At 54.4% G+C, this 15,746-nt stretch overlaps 1 long non-coding RNA gene across 1 annotated transcript in view; it reads right to left on the minus strand.

The window, feature by feature from the left end:
• Window positions 1–11,391: 11,391 nt before the first annotated feature.
• Window positions 11,392–15,746, minus strand: part of LOC116276732 (uncharacterized) — a 62,577-nt gene continuing 58,222 nt past the window's right edge. Inside the window, exon 4 of the long non-coding RNA XR_012066754.1 lies at window positions 11,392–11,642. This is a non-coding gene — a long non-coding RNA (uncharacterized lncRNA). The remainder of the gene's footprint in view (window positions 11,643–15,746) is intronic.

The following is a 15,746-nucleotide window of genomic DNA, read 5'->3' on the forward strand; positions in this document are numbered from 1 at the left end:
TTCTGCTATCGGAATTTAATTACCTTCGCTGGTGAATGTTTGGAGAACCTCTCTCCATCAATTGATTCTCAAGTCGGATTTTTATTCCAAGATACTTAATGGCACTTTGGCTGCTGGGAGCCTGGGAACAGGTGGACCTGGGGCACAGGGAACTCTTCAACAGTGGGGTCAGGAAGGGTCAACACAGTTACTCCCCTGACTCTGAGTAGGTCAATATTTGAGCCAGCCCAGATGGATGAGTCTCTCTTCTTTAAGGTTTACAGAGAAGCAATTCCCGAGACTCCTGCTGGTCTGGACTGGAAGTTCGTCCCGATGTCCGCCTGAGGCTGGGTGAGCCATTTTTCCTTTTCTTTTCAATTTTGTCCTTGATGAAAAACAGAAGAGCCCCTCTAGGTAGGAAGCCTACCCACTGCCTGAAGAAGAAGCTGATCATACAACCAGCGTCACTTCTCAGGGCCCTGATGGTTCTTCCTCCTCACAGGCAAGGTGCAGACTCAGTCCCTGAGGGCTCAGTGCAGCTACCTGCGAAGTCTCCCTGAGCACGGTGAGTCCTTCGTGCAGAAGTCTTCATGTGCCTGAGTTCTGCTGGATCCAGAGATACGGGAGAGGCTTGTCCCCACCTGCTTCTCTTATGAAGCTCTTTCCAAATCTAAACCTAAATTTTGCTTTTTCTTCAAAACCCATATCACTTCCTCTCTCCACGAATCTGTCCCACCACTAACTTCAGAGCACTCCACCTGCCTACTGTTTGTCCATTTAATGGGTGTCACCTGTGTGACAGGTCCCTGTTGACCCTCAGCTGGTCATATGTCTCCTCAATCTGGATAAAATGTTCCTCCCTCAGGGTGGAAGCTGTCCTCACAGCTCTGAGCACAGTGCCTGGGACAGGGGATCATCAAGAAAACGAGGTTGCTGGGTTGGCTGGTAGGTGGGCAGGTGGGCTGGCACCCTGGCTAGAGGATTGCTGGTTGGTGGGGTGTGGGGTGGGCTGCCGGAGGAGTAGGCTTGTTAGTTGATTGGCCGATTGGCCGATGGGCTGATAGACCAGTGAGACAGCTGCTGGGTTGAGGGGAGGCAGGAGACAGTTATTACCTGACTGCCTCTCAGCTTCAATTCTACTCCTCATGACCTGGGCGGTGGTCACGGCTGGACTCTGTAAGTGTTTCTCCTTTAGCAGCTGGCCCCCTCTCAAGCTTTGTTAGTAGAAGGGGCTGAAACACCGCAGGAGGAAGGGGCTTCCCTTCCAGGCCCCTGCAGTGAGGCATCCGCGGCACACAGCTTCCTCCAGCACCCCAAAGGCACCTTCCCAGGAAGTCCCGCCAGCGTGACGCCTGAGCAAACTCTTCTGCCGTCCGATGGGCTTCTGCAGCTGCACCTTCCTTAACGGGGTAGTGACACCATCAGCCCTGGGTATGTGGAAGGCTCTTCTGGATTTGTTCCTTCCTTTGATGCTCTGCCTCAGCCTCAGAGCATCCCTGTATCTGCTATTCCTTTGTTTCTTTAGGTAAGAAATCCCCTGTTAGTTAGTAGGTAATCCTTAGTAAATCACCCCCTATTATAATTCATAATTCTCTATATTAAACCTTTCCTGTTAATATTGCCTTGTGGTTCCTATCTTCTGACTGGACATTGAGGCAATGGGTTGATTGGTGAGTTGGTTGATAAGCTGGTCAGTGGGGTGATAGAATGGTGGAAGAACAGGTTAGTTGGCAGACTGGTTGGTGGGTTGGTTGGTAGTCGCTTAGAAGGTTGCTGAGGTGGTGGTGTGGCGCCGTGTAGGGTAAAATGTTGGTTGCTGGTTATTGAATTGTTTATCGGAGTGATGGTTTGATTGGTAGGTTGGTAGACTTGAATGGTTGATGGGTTAGGTGATAGGTTGGTACTTAGGACATGGGGTTAGCACCATGTCAGAGGGAAGGACACACCCCAGGGAGGTCCCTACAGTGAGCCTCACTCTCCATTTCTGTCCTACCCAAAGGGGCCGGGCCTGTCCCCCAGGCTGGTCTCCTCACAGCCTCACCGTGGCTGCTGGAACACCTCTGCAAACAGAAGCAGCAGCTAAGGAGAAGGCTTCTGGGGACCATGGAGAATGACCCTGGAGGACAAGCACAGGAGCCCTGAGGCGTTAAGGCTGGCCCTCATCCCTTTACTATGCATGCTCCTGTGGGCTCTGACCACACCCCGAGGGACCACCTGATTACCCAGCACCCAGAGGCCTTCCAGAAAAGGGATTAGAATTCACCATCCTTCAGGACGGATTTGTGCCTCTGCCCCATGAAATCTCCTGAGACACTGACCCAAAGCAGGGACCTCCTTTAGGTTCTGGGCCACCCCAACCCCAGCCAGGCTGGGACTCTTTCCCACACATTCCCTGCCCTTCTGCACATCAGGACCCCCAGCCCCTTCCTCTGGTCAGTCCCTGCCACCTTCACTCCTCAGCACACCCTTGGCCACACTCCATGCTCCCACATCTTCCCCTTTGGTCTGGCTTCGAAGCCTGAGCTGGAACCCAGCAAGGGCTTGGTCCCTCCCTACCACCCTCACTGCTCCCCAGCCACCCTGCGGGTCCCCACCCAAGTGCCTTGTAGGTGGTCTGGCCCATACCCCAGCCAGAGCCACCGAGACATTTTCAAATTGCATCTTTTAAGAATCAGAAAAAGAGATTTCAGAAGGCAATTGCTTTTTCCCCTGCTCAGTCCAGATGAGTTATTTTTCACTCGTCTCTTTCCCCCACTCACAATCTCAGTAAAAAATGAAATCATGTCTAACGCTTTTCCCTGGATTAGGGCCAATCTCCAGCCCTCCTGAGGCCTGGGGACACCAGAGAGGGCCATGCCCCAGGGGGCAGGGGGCAAGCCCCGGGACTCCAGGCCTGCAGATGGGCTGTAGTCCAGGGCTCCCCAAGACCAGAGTCAGGCCCTGAGAGCTGCAGGAGGAGGGCGGATGGGGGTGCTCACAGTGGCAGAGAGTAGGCTGGGTTGGGGCCAAGCTGGGAAGTGGGAGGTTTGCAGTATTTCCAGTTGCCCCCTCCCCACCCCTATCCATAACCTCACACTCACACCTCCCACCACCCCTGCGGGCCCCTTTCCCCACCTCCAGGCCTCAGGTCAGGGGCAAAGCACCTGATTGCTCCCATCATGCCAGGAATGACAGCCACCTGGGCCAGTCTGAGGGCCACTCCCAGAGGCCCAAGTTCCAGCCCAACTCAGAAAGTCACTTCCCCTCTCTTGGCCTCAGTCTTCTCACCTGGAAGGGGCCTGGCAAGCGCTGCACTGCCGGCTCAGAGTCGAGGCCAGCATCTGATGTGGTGAGGCACAGCGGGCATCTTGTAAAGTGACAGCCTCGTGTTCCTTGACCACTCACGCTGCGCCACACACCACGCTAAGTGTCTTGGTCTCGTTTTTGTCTTCACAAGAACCCTCCAGGTTGGTCTGTTGTTATCTAAAGAGAATGAATCAAGGCTCAGAGAGACTGAAGAGCTGCCCAAGGTCACACAGCAGACAAGGTGTGGAGCCAGGCCCCAAGTCCCTGTTCTTAACCCCCATACTGTGTCGCCAGGTGCTATTCTGTGTTTCTTCATCAGAGCCTTTGGAAGAACTATCATCTACAGAAATAAGTGGAGGAGGAACTTTAGGCTCCGCATGCAAGGAGATGCAGGGCTAGGAGGAACATTCTAGAACTTATCAAACGACCATAATGGTGACTAATACTTATTGAGCACTCACTATATGCAGACACTCTGCTGAATTCTACACTGTAAACTCGATCTTTGCAACTCTAGAACCCTTATCTCCAACGTGCAGATGGAAACACTGAGGCACAGAGAAGTTACATAACTTGTTCAAAGGCACGTGACCGGTTAGCTTGCGGCCTTGGCCATGGCACCAGGGAACTTGCTTCCCCTATTGCAGACTCCTCTTCCTAGACCAGGGGGTGTGTTGTGGGGTGGGGTGTTGGGAGTGAAGGGGGCTAAGGGTGAGAACCCCAGACCCAGGGCCCACAAGGGAGGGTGGGGGTGCCTCTGCCTCAAGCTTTCAGGCCAATGTCTCCTTCTCTTGTGCCCACACCCTTTCCCCACCCCCAAGAGTCTAGTTAGTTGCTCAAGGCTGTGGCCCCCATGGAGGGAGGATGTAGTTCAAGGCAGAGAGACCCAGGTATGCCTGGGACAGGATGGTCGGCACTTCTCCCTGGTTCCTTCCACCCCACTCCCCAACCCCATGCCTCTGGTGAGTGCCCCCACCTCTGGCCCTCTGTGTCAATTGCTCCTGCCTCCTCCACACCCATCTATCCCTTTTTCTAGCACCAAACTTCAGGCGTAGAGGTCACCCCATTCCCTGTGATGGTAACGGGGAACCAAGGACCAAAGGGTCCATGACTTCACCCAGGAATGAAGCTGCGAAGTCCAAGAGTGGCTAGGTGGGGGCTGGGGAGGGGCAATTTACCAGGAGGTGGCAGGCTGGTGACAAAAGTGTATGTAGGCCAAGAAACTGCTGGGCTGTGACTGAGAAAATCACATTGATTCTTAAAGAAGGCCTGTTAGGAGGAGTGGCAGCAAGGGACCCTCCCCACAACACAAGAGGTCTGTCACCTTCTGCTTCTTCTTTCTGGGGAATCCTCCATCTCTGCTTGGCCCCGTCTCCAGTCGAAGCCGGAGCTAGCCCCACCCCACCCTGCACATATACACATTCATCGAGAAGCAGTAATCTATGCACATCTTGCTGCCGGAAGATTTTGAAATAGTTTAAAAGAATGCATATAATACTCCAAGATTAAACATATAAATGGATTATTTCATCAAAGCAAAAGAGTAGTGGGGTCCCATCTTCAGCTGTGTCAGTGGGGAGGCAGATCCACAAGGGGCAGAGGGAGGAAGCAGGCAGCAGAGACACAGAGATAAAGGTGAGATGCCAGAGATAGCACCCAGAAGGGGTTCTGGAGAGAGACCAAGAGAAAGCCTTGGTCCCCAGCAGCTTCCCAGAGTCCTGAGCCAGCCGGCCAGACACTGCACATTCCTGTGATGTATTTCCCTTTTCTGCTAAAAACAATCAAGACATAGGGGGAAGAAAAGTGGAATAACACAGAGAGATCAAAGGGGCAGGTTTGGTACTAAGAAAAATTCACAAAATTAGCTCTGGGCAGGGGGAGGGGTAAGGCAGGGCAGCCAGAGAAGAAAGGAAAGCAGTGACAAGATCAATGTCAATCCCCTGGGGACCCAGGAGAGACCTACTCAGCGCTAGAAGACAAGCAGCGTTTGTCCACTCTGTTCATTGCCATCTCCATAGTGCCAGGGACGGGGGCTGGCACATAGTAGGTGCTCAATAAATATAGTGACTATGTGAATGAATAAGCATCAGTTTCTCAGCATAGGCTAAGGTTCTTCTGGCAGTTAGATGTGAGGGAAAAAAATATCCACGGGCTGTCCTAAATGGGCCATGGAGTAACGCGGTGGGCGATTCAATCACCCGTTCATTCATTCACTCACTCACTCATTCATTCACCCCACATTATTTAATGAGCCCCTTCCTCGTGAGCTCGCTTCTGAGATGAATCAGTGAACAAAATAGTAAGGCTCCTGTCCTTGGGGAGCTTTCATCGTGCGGGCAAGAGACAAAGGGTATGTGGGCAACGTGGGCAACAGAGGAACCGGGATGTTAGAAGGGGGCATGTGCTGGGGGAAGATTCGAAGTACAGGGCTGAGGGGTGGGGCTGAGTGACACTTCAGCAGAGACTAGAAGGAGGTGACAGCCTGAGCCAGGAGGACACCTGGGGAAAGAAAAGGCACAGAGGCCCAGGTGGATTCTGCTAGCGTGTCGGGTCGGGGTGGTCGGCACAGGTGAGCCAGGGGGGTTCCTGGCTGGAGAGTCACGGTGTCTGTGCTGAGGGAGCAGGAGACAAGGCAGGGGCCATGCAGGGACAGAGGCAAGGTGGCAGCCGATGATGGAAGTGGTCTGATTTCAGAGGTATTTGGGGGTTCAGCGGGCAGGGGCTCCTGAAGGATTGGGTATACAGTGAGGAAAGAGGGGAGATGGATGCCTCACCTGGCCCTCAAAGAGCAAGGGGAGTTAGGTGCGCTGCCTCTCAGCCCGAGCCAGGGACAGAGCAGTTCCCCCGGCCCGGCTCAGCTCCACAGGCTCCCTCGACCGCAGTCCCAACGCAGAGATAAAGCGCCGGCCATCAGCCTGGGAAGGGACGCACGACCTGTCCAAAGGCCACCTGAGAGTTACTGCTTCCATCCCTGCTCCACATCTGCCAGTTCCTCCAGGACAGGATGGCAAGGTGTTCCTCTGTGATCCCAGCACCCACCCCACGCCACACGTGCACACACGTTCACCTGTCTGCACGCACATTCCCACCTTAGAGGTGGCTCCTTGGACAAGTAACCCCCTTCACTCTCTTCCTTCACGTCAAAAACGGAAGATCTGACCCACCTAGAGTTTAGGGGTTTGTAACCTTTTATGGCTTACAGACCCCACTGAGAATCTAATGAAAGTCAGGGCTGCCCCCCTGCCCAGAAAACACACACACACATCACCCATGATTTTGTGTTTCGAGGGTTCATACCTCTTCCGGAAGGCCCTCCATGGGCCCCAGGCTAAGAGCCCTGGGCTGGGATCCAGGTAAGGGCTCCTCCAGGTCCGAGGTTCAGACTCTGTGGTCCTGAGCACCCACTGGGAAGCCTGGGGCACCGGGAAGGGAACGAGGTGAGAAGGGCTGGGTGCTGGGGGTACGGAAGGTGTCTCCTGAACGCTGGTATCGCTTCCTTCAATAAACAGCTGAGGATAGGAGGGCGGAAAAGATCAGTAACACCTGGTGTAAGGGAAAACTGAAGAAAGAAAATGAAGGCAGGAAAATGAGCACTTGCTGTGGACCCAGCTGTGTCAGGCACTGCACAGCCCTCGTCTCCTGCCCTGACAGCCACCCAGCAACACAGTGACAAGACTGTCATGTCAGCTGCAGCATCATCCCCCTCCCCCATACACACCAGGACATCTCCCCCGACCCATGCAGGATCCTGAGCCCAGACCCTCCCTCCAGGCCCAGCCCCTCCACCTGCGCCACCTCTCCAGCTCACTTACTCAGAAAGGCTTCTGGCTCGGATGCTGGCTCTGCCCATGATGGCACAGTGGGCAGGCTAAGGGGCCAAAGAAGGCAGCATGGGCATCCGCGATGACGCCCTGGGCTAGGCCAGCATGCCCCAGCCCTCCGGGTCCTAGAGCGGGTGGGACGCAGGAAGGAGGGAGCAGGATGCTGGCAGGCGAAGCCAGGATGAAATATTGATGCTCGCGTCCTAGTAAGGCAGAGAACGCCGCTTGTCCATGAATAAAAGATGGGTCAGAGAAGCAGGCTGGGCAGCAGATTAATTAATCTAAGTGAGCGCTCTGCCTTGTGCTGTGGAGGGTGAAGAGGGGGCGGTGGAGTAAACAGACTCACCTCCCAGCCGCTACTCCAGCCCGCAGACCCAGAAGGACTGGCAGAAGTCCTCTGAGCCAGCCAGGCATCTGGGCAAAGCAAGGACACGGGCAGAGCAGCAGCGCCAAGCCCAGACAGGCAGGGAGAGGGACTGTCCAGGACCAGCCGGGCTTCTCTGCCCCATGTCCACCAGGGGCCACAGGGGAAGACGGCTTCCCAGGCAGGTGCAGGTCTCTGAGAGCAGCGATGGGGAGCACCTGTGGCTTCTTGGTCCTTTCCTGCTGCTTCAATTTCTTCCTCAGGGAAACTGTGAGAACCTGGACAAGGGAGGGGAAGGGCGGGAAGAAGGTCAGAGGCAGCAGGTCTAAGATTTGGTAGAGAAAGCTTGGCACAGGCTAGCATCGCCCAAGGGATGTTGGCAGGGATGGAGGACCACAAGTTCTGAGGCACAGGGAAGGGTTGGATGGTGCTATAGCTGTTTCCACCCTCAGATGTGTTAAACCCAAGATCTGGACAGCTTCTTGCCTTGGCATAACACAGGAAATGTGTTAAGGGAGGGGCGTGGCCCACAGGTTCTCTGCCGCGGTGATGGAGGTCTCACCAGGAGCCGGCGCTCAGGACCTCTGCTTGTATGCTCGTCACTGTAGTAGCACTTTCCACAGACTCCTGATGGTCGCATGTTTCCTAAAGGTTACATGAGGGCTTTGCGGGAAGAGTGGCAATGTCCCTCATTCTGCTCCTCACCCCAGGGTCCTGCAGGAGGGCATCAGCTCCAGTGTCTGAAGTGCCCTAACAACACTCCCCAGGAGATTCCTCCCCCACCCCCACCAACCTCAGTGGAACCAGGGTGGCCCTTCGCTCAGGTTGTCATCCTGGTCTGCTCTGTGTTTGCAGGCAGCAGTACCGCCCCTGGAACTGTTCCCTGAGCGATGGCCAGGTCCCCCACCAGGTGGAATCGGCTGATCCCAGCCACAGCCCAGGCGGACAGCAGGACACCTCTTTTCCAGCCTGGCCCACAGTCAGGAGCAGCTTCAGGAGACTGGCCCCAGACCCGGCCGTGGCCTCCACCTGCCTCCTCCCCCGAGCCCGTCGTGGCCTCCCCAGACCCCACAGCCCACGGCTCCTCTGTGCCAGGCTCACAGCTCACAGCATCTCCTGACTGTCCCACTCACTGGGCGAACTCAGCAGGAGCAGCCCACTGGCATCTCTTGTGCTCCATTTCATATTTGTTATTTAACTTTTCTTCTCATAGGTTTAGTCCTATATTGTCCATTAATTCTTAGCTTCCCTGAATGCCAGAGCAAAATGTTTTGGGTCCCTATAGTGCCCCCAAGGCCCTACGCAGCCCTGGGCTCGCGGGAGGCACATTGCACAGATGTTAAGAATAAGAACGAACAACAACAGCCCTGCCACCTGCCCTCTGTCCCGGTCTGATCTTGGTGCCCGGCCAGCCCTCACACAGGAACCAGGACTTACTGAGGACACCTGTCTGCGTCAGCCCAGAACCAGGCAGGTGTTTTACAAGCACTGAATGAGGCAGGCAAATCCCTCCCCATTGGACAGATGACAAAACTGAGGCTCAGCACTTGGCAAGGTCACCCAGCTGGCAAGTGGCAGGACCAGAAATGCGCCCTGGGCTCAGACCTGCCCACGTGCTGACAGTGAGGAGCAGCAGGAACTCAGGGCAGAGGGGACGTAGCTCTCCTCACTCCCCACAGAGGCGGGAAGACGGGCTCTTTGGCTGCGGAGAATGGCGGGGGCTGGACAGAGCCCACTGCTCAAGGTGTCCCTGGGGCTGTGGGACTTGTCCCATGGCTGGGAGCAGAGAGGAGGCGGGCAGTGCAGCCCCACCGCTCCCCCAGGGCTCCCTGAAGGATTCCGCAGGGTCAGGCCAAATCCGCTCAGCTGCCGGAGGCTGGCTGCCCAATTCCAGACACCTCACCATCACCTGGGCCTGGAGCTGAGGTCCCATCCAGGGCTGGTAATCCTCATCAGCCTGGAAATAATCTCAGCTTCTCTGGAATCCTGCCAGGAGTCTAAAAATGGGCAGAATACCAACCTGGGAGGCACATACATTGTCACACACACACTCCAGCCTTTTAAAAAGCAGGGGCATCTAAGGAAGGGGTGGATTTCTCGGGGGAAAAATAGCTGGAAAGCCAGGAGCCTGACATTTCTGTAGTCACAGTGCCACCTGCTGGCTAAAGCTGGCATCGCCGGTAGGGGCTGTTCCTTGAGCGTCAGGAAGAACTTCCAGCATTGGCATCCATTTATTCATTCACAAATATTTATTCAGCAACAGGCATGCCTTTAGGAGCTGAGTATACAGCAGTGAACGAAACAGACTAAAATCCCTGCCCTTACAGCGCTTATATTCTAGTAGGGCAAACAAATAATAAATAAGGCCAATGCATAAAACACACAGCATGCCAGAGGGGATAACGCTAGGAGAAAAACAGTTCAGGAGGTGGGGATGCAGCACCGGGGAGGTTGCGATTTTAGACAGCGTGGTCAGGCATGACCTCTCTGAGGCAGTGACATTTGAGTAAAGGAGATGAGGACAGAGCCATGTAGATTTCCGGGCAGGAACATTCCAGACAAGTGCAGGGGCCGAGCCTTGCCTGCTGGGTCTGGGGAGCAGAAAAGGCCAGAGAGGATTAAGGGGAGGGTGGGAGAGTGGGAGGAGGTGGCACCAGATCCGTAGGAGCTCAGAGGCCATTGTAAAGGCAGTGACCTCATGAAATGGGGCTACATTGCAGGGTGCTGAGTTGAGGAACCGCACAGTCCAGCTTGCATTTGAAAAGGACACCTGTCTGCATCAGCCCAGAACCAGGCAGGCTCTCTACCACTGAGCTGTACCCTCCCCCCTTAATTATATCTCAATAAAAAAAAATTTCAGCCTAAACAAGGAGCTACCATATGATCCAGCGATTCCACTCCAAGGAATATCCAAGAGAAATAAAGACATATGGCCACACAAAAATGCATACACAAATGTTCATAGCAACATTATTGTTCATAACAGCTAAAAAGTGGAAACCTAAATGTCCACCAACTAATGAGTGGATAAAGAAGATGTCGCACATATCCATACAATGGAATATTATTCAGTCATAAAAAGGGATTAAAGTACTGACACTTGCTATAACATGGATGAACGCCATTATGCCAAGTGAAAAAAACCAGGACACCAAAGGCCACAAATTGTATGATTCCATTTATACGAAATGTCCAGAATAGGTGAATTCAGAGACACTAGACTTTTCCGTAAAGTAGATTAGTGGTTATCAGGGGCTGGGAAGAGTGACTGCTAATGGCCATAGGGTTTGATTTTGGGGTGATGAAAGTGTTCTGGAATTGGGTAGTGGTGAGGGTTGTAGAACTGCGGATGCGCTAAAAAAAGAAAAAAAGAAGCACTGAATTGCACACTTTAAAAGGGTGAATGTAATGCTTTGCACATTTTTGCTCAATAATAGTTTTTTTTAAAGATCTGTTTGAAGTGGGGAGGAAATAGCTCAGTGGCAGCACTCAGCTTAGCATGCACGAGGTCCTGGGTTCAATCCCCAGTACCTCCATTTTTCAAAAAGATCTGGTGGTGCAGAGTAGGGGCTGCCGTGGCCCCAGGAAAGAGGCAGAAGATGAGCACTGAGGTGGGTGAGCGGGTGGGTGTGGTGCTGGGCGACCATGAACGTTCTTCCCTGGTGGCTTCAACTTCCTCTGTGAGACAGGAGGTAAGGTCGCCAGCTGAGAGTGAAGAGGGGCATTCCGGGAAGAGCGAAGAAAGAGGAGATGGACGGACAAGGGCCATTTAGTAGAACTGCAGAGCAGCACCAAGGCCCATGAGAAGCAGGCAGAGGAGCAATAGGGGAGCTGGGGGGCGGCCAGCATCCTTCAGAGTGTGGCGACCTGGGTCATGGGCACCATGTTCCCCACACAGCACGGCTCTCCTGGTCCCGGAACACACAGGTACACACATGGGGGTTTGCACGTCAGCCTTCACAATTTTAAATGCACAGCCTTCTTGCTCTGGGATCCATGCCTCTTAGGGAATTGAGCCTCAGAGACACTTGTACGTGGACACAAAATATATGTACAGGATGTTTGCGGCAGCTTTGTTAGTAATAGCAAAAGATTGGAAACCATCCGAATGTCCATTACTGGGGAAATGGTCAAATAAATTCTGGTCCGTCTGTGCTACGGCAGCTCTGCAGCAGGAAAGACAGTGGAGGAACCTGTATGTGGGACAAGGAAGGATTTCTCAGACAAAAAAGACAGGTTGCAGAACAATGAATGCAATATTATATAATTTACTTTTTTTAAGAAACAAAATGGTGTTTATAAGTGTTTACATAGGTTATTAAAATATGTAAAAGGTCTAATACACACAACTATAAATAAAATAGATAAACAACAAGGTCCTACTGCATAGTGCAGGGAACTGTATTCAATATCTTGGAATAACCTATAATGGAAAAGAATCTGAAAAAAGAATATGTATATTATATATGTATGTATATAACTGAATCACTTTGCTGTATGTACACCTGGAACTAACACAACATTGTAAATCATACTTCAGTTAAAAAAAAATCTTCATTTACAAATGAAGAAACTGGAGCTCAAATATGTATTTATAAAAAGGTCTAGAAAGGATGCAATTTACATCGTTAAAGGTGTTAAATCTTGAGGAGTAGGTTTTGGAAAAGGAGTTGAGAGGTTAAGGGGATCGAATGGGTTTTAGGGGGGGGACTTCCATTGCTGATCTGATATCTTTCTATCTTTTTTGAACTTGTAACGTGGAGGAGAGATGCTTTAGTAATTTCAAAAGGAAAGAACTGCTGTGCCCCCCACCCTATGCCTGGCTCCATTCCTGCCCTGGGTCAGCATCCCCCAGCCCAGCGTCTCCCCAGCCCAGGCAACTCTGTGCCCTGCTGTGTCCCTGGAGGCAGCGGCCAGGCCTTGCCAGAGCATGGTGGGTCCTGGCCAGCCTTCCCTCCGCCTGGCTCCCCTCCTCCTCCAGCCCCCAACCTCCTCCTCCCCTTCCCTACACAGCTGTTCCCCGCCAGCCACCTCCCCAGGGAGGAAGGTAGCTAATCAGTGCATTGGACCCAAAGACATCAAAGGCAGGGGACGCTGCTGCCGGAATGATACTAGCGAGCACTTATTCAGCACTTTCTGTATACCAGGCACTATTCTAAATGCTTCATATATGAACTGCCGACATCCCTACAGTGTCCACGCTGTTACTGTCCTCACCTCATAGCAGATTTTAAAACAAACAAACAAACAAGAAGGAGGCATGACAGCCAGTCCCTTGCTCCAGGACCTACATACAGCACACTGACCTGGGAGAGCAGCCACGCCCGGGAGCCCATAATCCAGGCTGGCCTCCTCCCACTCCCCTCCCCCGCAGCTCCGGGACCTATGATGTTATGATCGGGTCATGTACCTTCCAAAGTGAGTCTATGGCTTCCTGAGTCCAGAACCCCGGCCCTGCACACACCTGACGCACAGGAAGTCCTCACCGTGTTTGTTGAATGAATTGCTCTGTCCCCTCAGCCCCAAATCCACAGTGACCCCATGAGCTCTGCCTTGTTCTCGGGGCCTTGGTTTCCTCATGGACAAAACAAGGGAACACACTCGACGGTGCCTGACCACCACTGCAGGACCAGAATTAAGGCGTCCCTGAGAGAAGCCAGCACTTATCCCAATGAAGTGGTGACTCTCAAACGGTGGCACAGGAGGGCCAGGGTGGAAGGTGGGAGAGCTTCTGAGACGCCTGCCCTTCTGGGCCTTCAGTCGAGCTGGGAACGCAGGGCTCACCCACCCACAGGCACAGACACATCACCCAACTTTGTCCGAACAGCAAGGCTCCAGGGACAACAGCCTACGCACTGTTCCATGGGCTTCACGGGGGACACCTGCCCAGCTGGGTGAGGGCGGGACGGAGGAAGCTGCTCCCGCCCCCAAATCAAAAGGCAGCCACCGCAAGTGGAGGAGGGTGCACGCCATGTGAGTGGCACATGGTGGCCACAGGTGGCACAGCTGGCCAGGTGAGCCTGCCTGTGACTCACGGACTTGGGAGGGGGGGCACTGAGCAGCGTCTCCTGGTCTCCACGGACCGCGGCAGCCGGGGGAGACCTCCAGCCCTGCCCACCCAGCTGGAAAGCTCCAGGACCACCTAGGGGTCAAAGGAGGAGGGAGGTGACCCCGGGCACTGCTGTGTGCAGGCACTTTTTCACATCCATTCACAGTGTCCCGCAGGTATTGGCCTCCCCATTCCTCACAGGTGAGGAATCTGAGGCCTAGAGTGACCAGAGACAGGGCCTGGGTCTCCAGCTGGGACTTGAACTCAGCTCCCAAGTCCAAAGCCCACATCTCTGGGTGAGCCAGGGATCCTGAGCTGGAACTCAGATGCAGCCCCCAGCCCTGCCCTGCCCCAGCCGTGGGCTTCCAGCCTCAACTCTGAAGCCAGCGCTCAGTGAGTGACCTCAGGTCTGTGATCCAAGGGGTCCTGGACCAGATTCCACCAGTAGATTTCTAATTTCACCCAGCACCTCCCCCTCCAGGCCCCCTCACAGCCCCTCATCATTCATAACAGCCCCCCTCACTTCTCAACAGCGCCTTCCAGCCTCCTAGCCCCATCACTCAGGGCCCCACAGCCAGACAACAGCAGGTTTCAGCCTTCAAAGGAGGTCCAGGTAGCCCGCCCAAAATAAAGGGGGGTGGGCCCCTCGCCCGCTGTGCACCAGAGTTCCTCCTCTGAGTGTTTCCTTTTCCCTTTCCTGGGGTATGTTTGGGGGCCCTTGGGGAGGCAGGGCTGGGCCTTGGCCCTCTTGCAAGGTACTTGGGAAGGCCGTGATCCTGGGGACAACGCAGGGCTGCAGGCAGATTCACAGCCAAGGTGAGAACCTCAGGGACACTGTCCCTCCTGCCCGCCCCGCGTCACAGTCACACTGAGACACAGCCACTCCCCCACGGAGGGCTCGGGCTACAAGTGTCCCTCGCCCCCCTACTCCACCCATTCTCCCCGGCCCTGGGATGCCCACAGGCAGCCCCGTCCCCTATGCTGCTCAGAGGACCCAACAGACAGATAAGCAGGCAGCTCTTCCCCCACCACCTCCTCGGGGCCTGTTTCTGGGCCAGAAGCCAGACAGGAGATTCTCCTGGAAATTCTAGGGTCTCTGGCACAAAGATATGGGAAAACCTGGAGGAAGAAAGAGCAGGGCAGAAACAGGCAGAGCAACTGTGTGTTTTGCGGGGGGTGGGGAGGTAACCTGATCCATGTGGGTTGCCCATGTTCCCCCCACTCCTCCCTGTCGCTGCCGCTTGCTGCTTCCCTGCCTATGCACACGGAGACTCCCACCCACCCCTCCCCAGAACAGACACACGAGTCGGGGGGCAGGACTGCCACCAGGTAACATTAAGCCAAGTAGAGGACGTTGCCCTCACACAGAGGAGGGTCCCATCTCAGACACTGTGAGTCAGGGAGGACTTCTTAAAGAAAGTGGTTTCTAAAGGCTGAGGAGAAAGACTACTCAAGGAGAAGCAGTTTGTGCAAAGGCCCTGAGGCAACAGAAAGCCTGCTGAGGACTGGGGAGAGTGGGAAGGCTCTGCACACAGGCAGCAGCCAGAACAGCCCCCTCCACACTGGCGGCCAGCTGGCTGGCTCATTCCTCTTCCTAGACATCCACAGGAATGCGCCCAGCCCCACTCTGGCCCCATGAGCATATTTTGGAAAATCTCGTCACCATCCCCAGCCCAGCCTGAGACTCCACTGACCTCCCACATCCTCTCTGAGGCCACTGCTGGGTGGGGCTTTAGCCCTCATCCCTCCAGGAGTTCCTGAATAATCATGGAAAAAGCTGAAAAGCTCAGTCTTTCCCAAGAATCAGTCCAACTCTGGGAGAAGGCAGCCGCGACCCCAGCTCCAGGACACAGGGATGGTGGAGGGGGGCAGGGAGCAAGTCAGAGACAGAAGAAGAGGCAGAAACAGAGACCCAGGCAGAGACTGCTAGAAGAGAGGCAGGAGGTGCTGATCACAGACACAGGGACAGACAGCCCCAACCAGCAGGACCGAGATACACCCGACAACAACAGCTAACGTAAGCCAGAAACAAAGGGACACGCGTAGGTACACACAGCTGGAGACAGACTTACAGGCTGCCAAAGACAGCCAAGGACTATAAAGTCAGCTGATGGGCTGCTCCAGAGGCAGCCTGCGGACCTCAGAAGAGGTGGGGTGGGGCGTCTGAAGGCAGCTCCCAGCTCTGGGAAGGGTCCACTGGCTGCACTTACAGAGGAGACCATGAGGGGGCAGTGTCGCTCCAGCCCAC

The sequence above is a fragment of the Vicugna pacos genome, chromosome 33, assembly GCF_048564905.1.
Source record: "Vicugna pacos chromosome 33, VicPac4, whole genome shotgun sequence".
In the NCBI taxonomy this organism is placed as follows: domain Eukaryota; kingdom Metazoa; phylum Chordata; class Mammalia; order Artiodactyla; family Camelidae; genus Vicugna; species Vicugna pacos.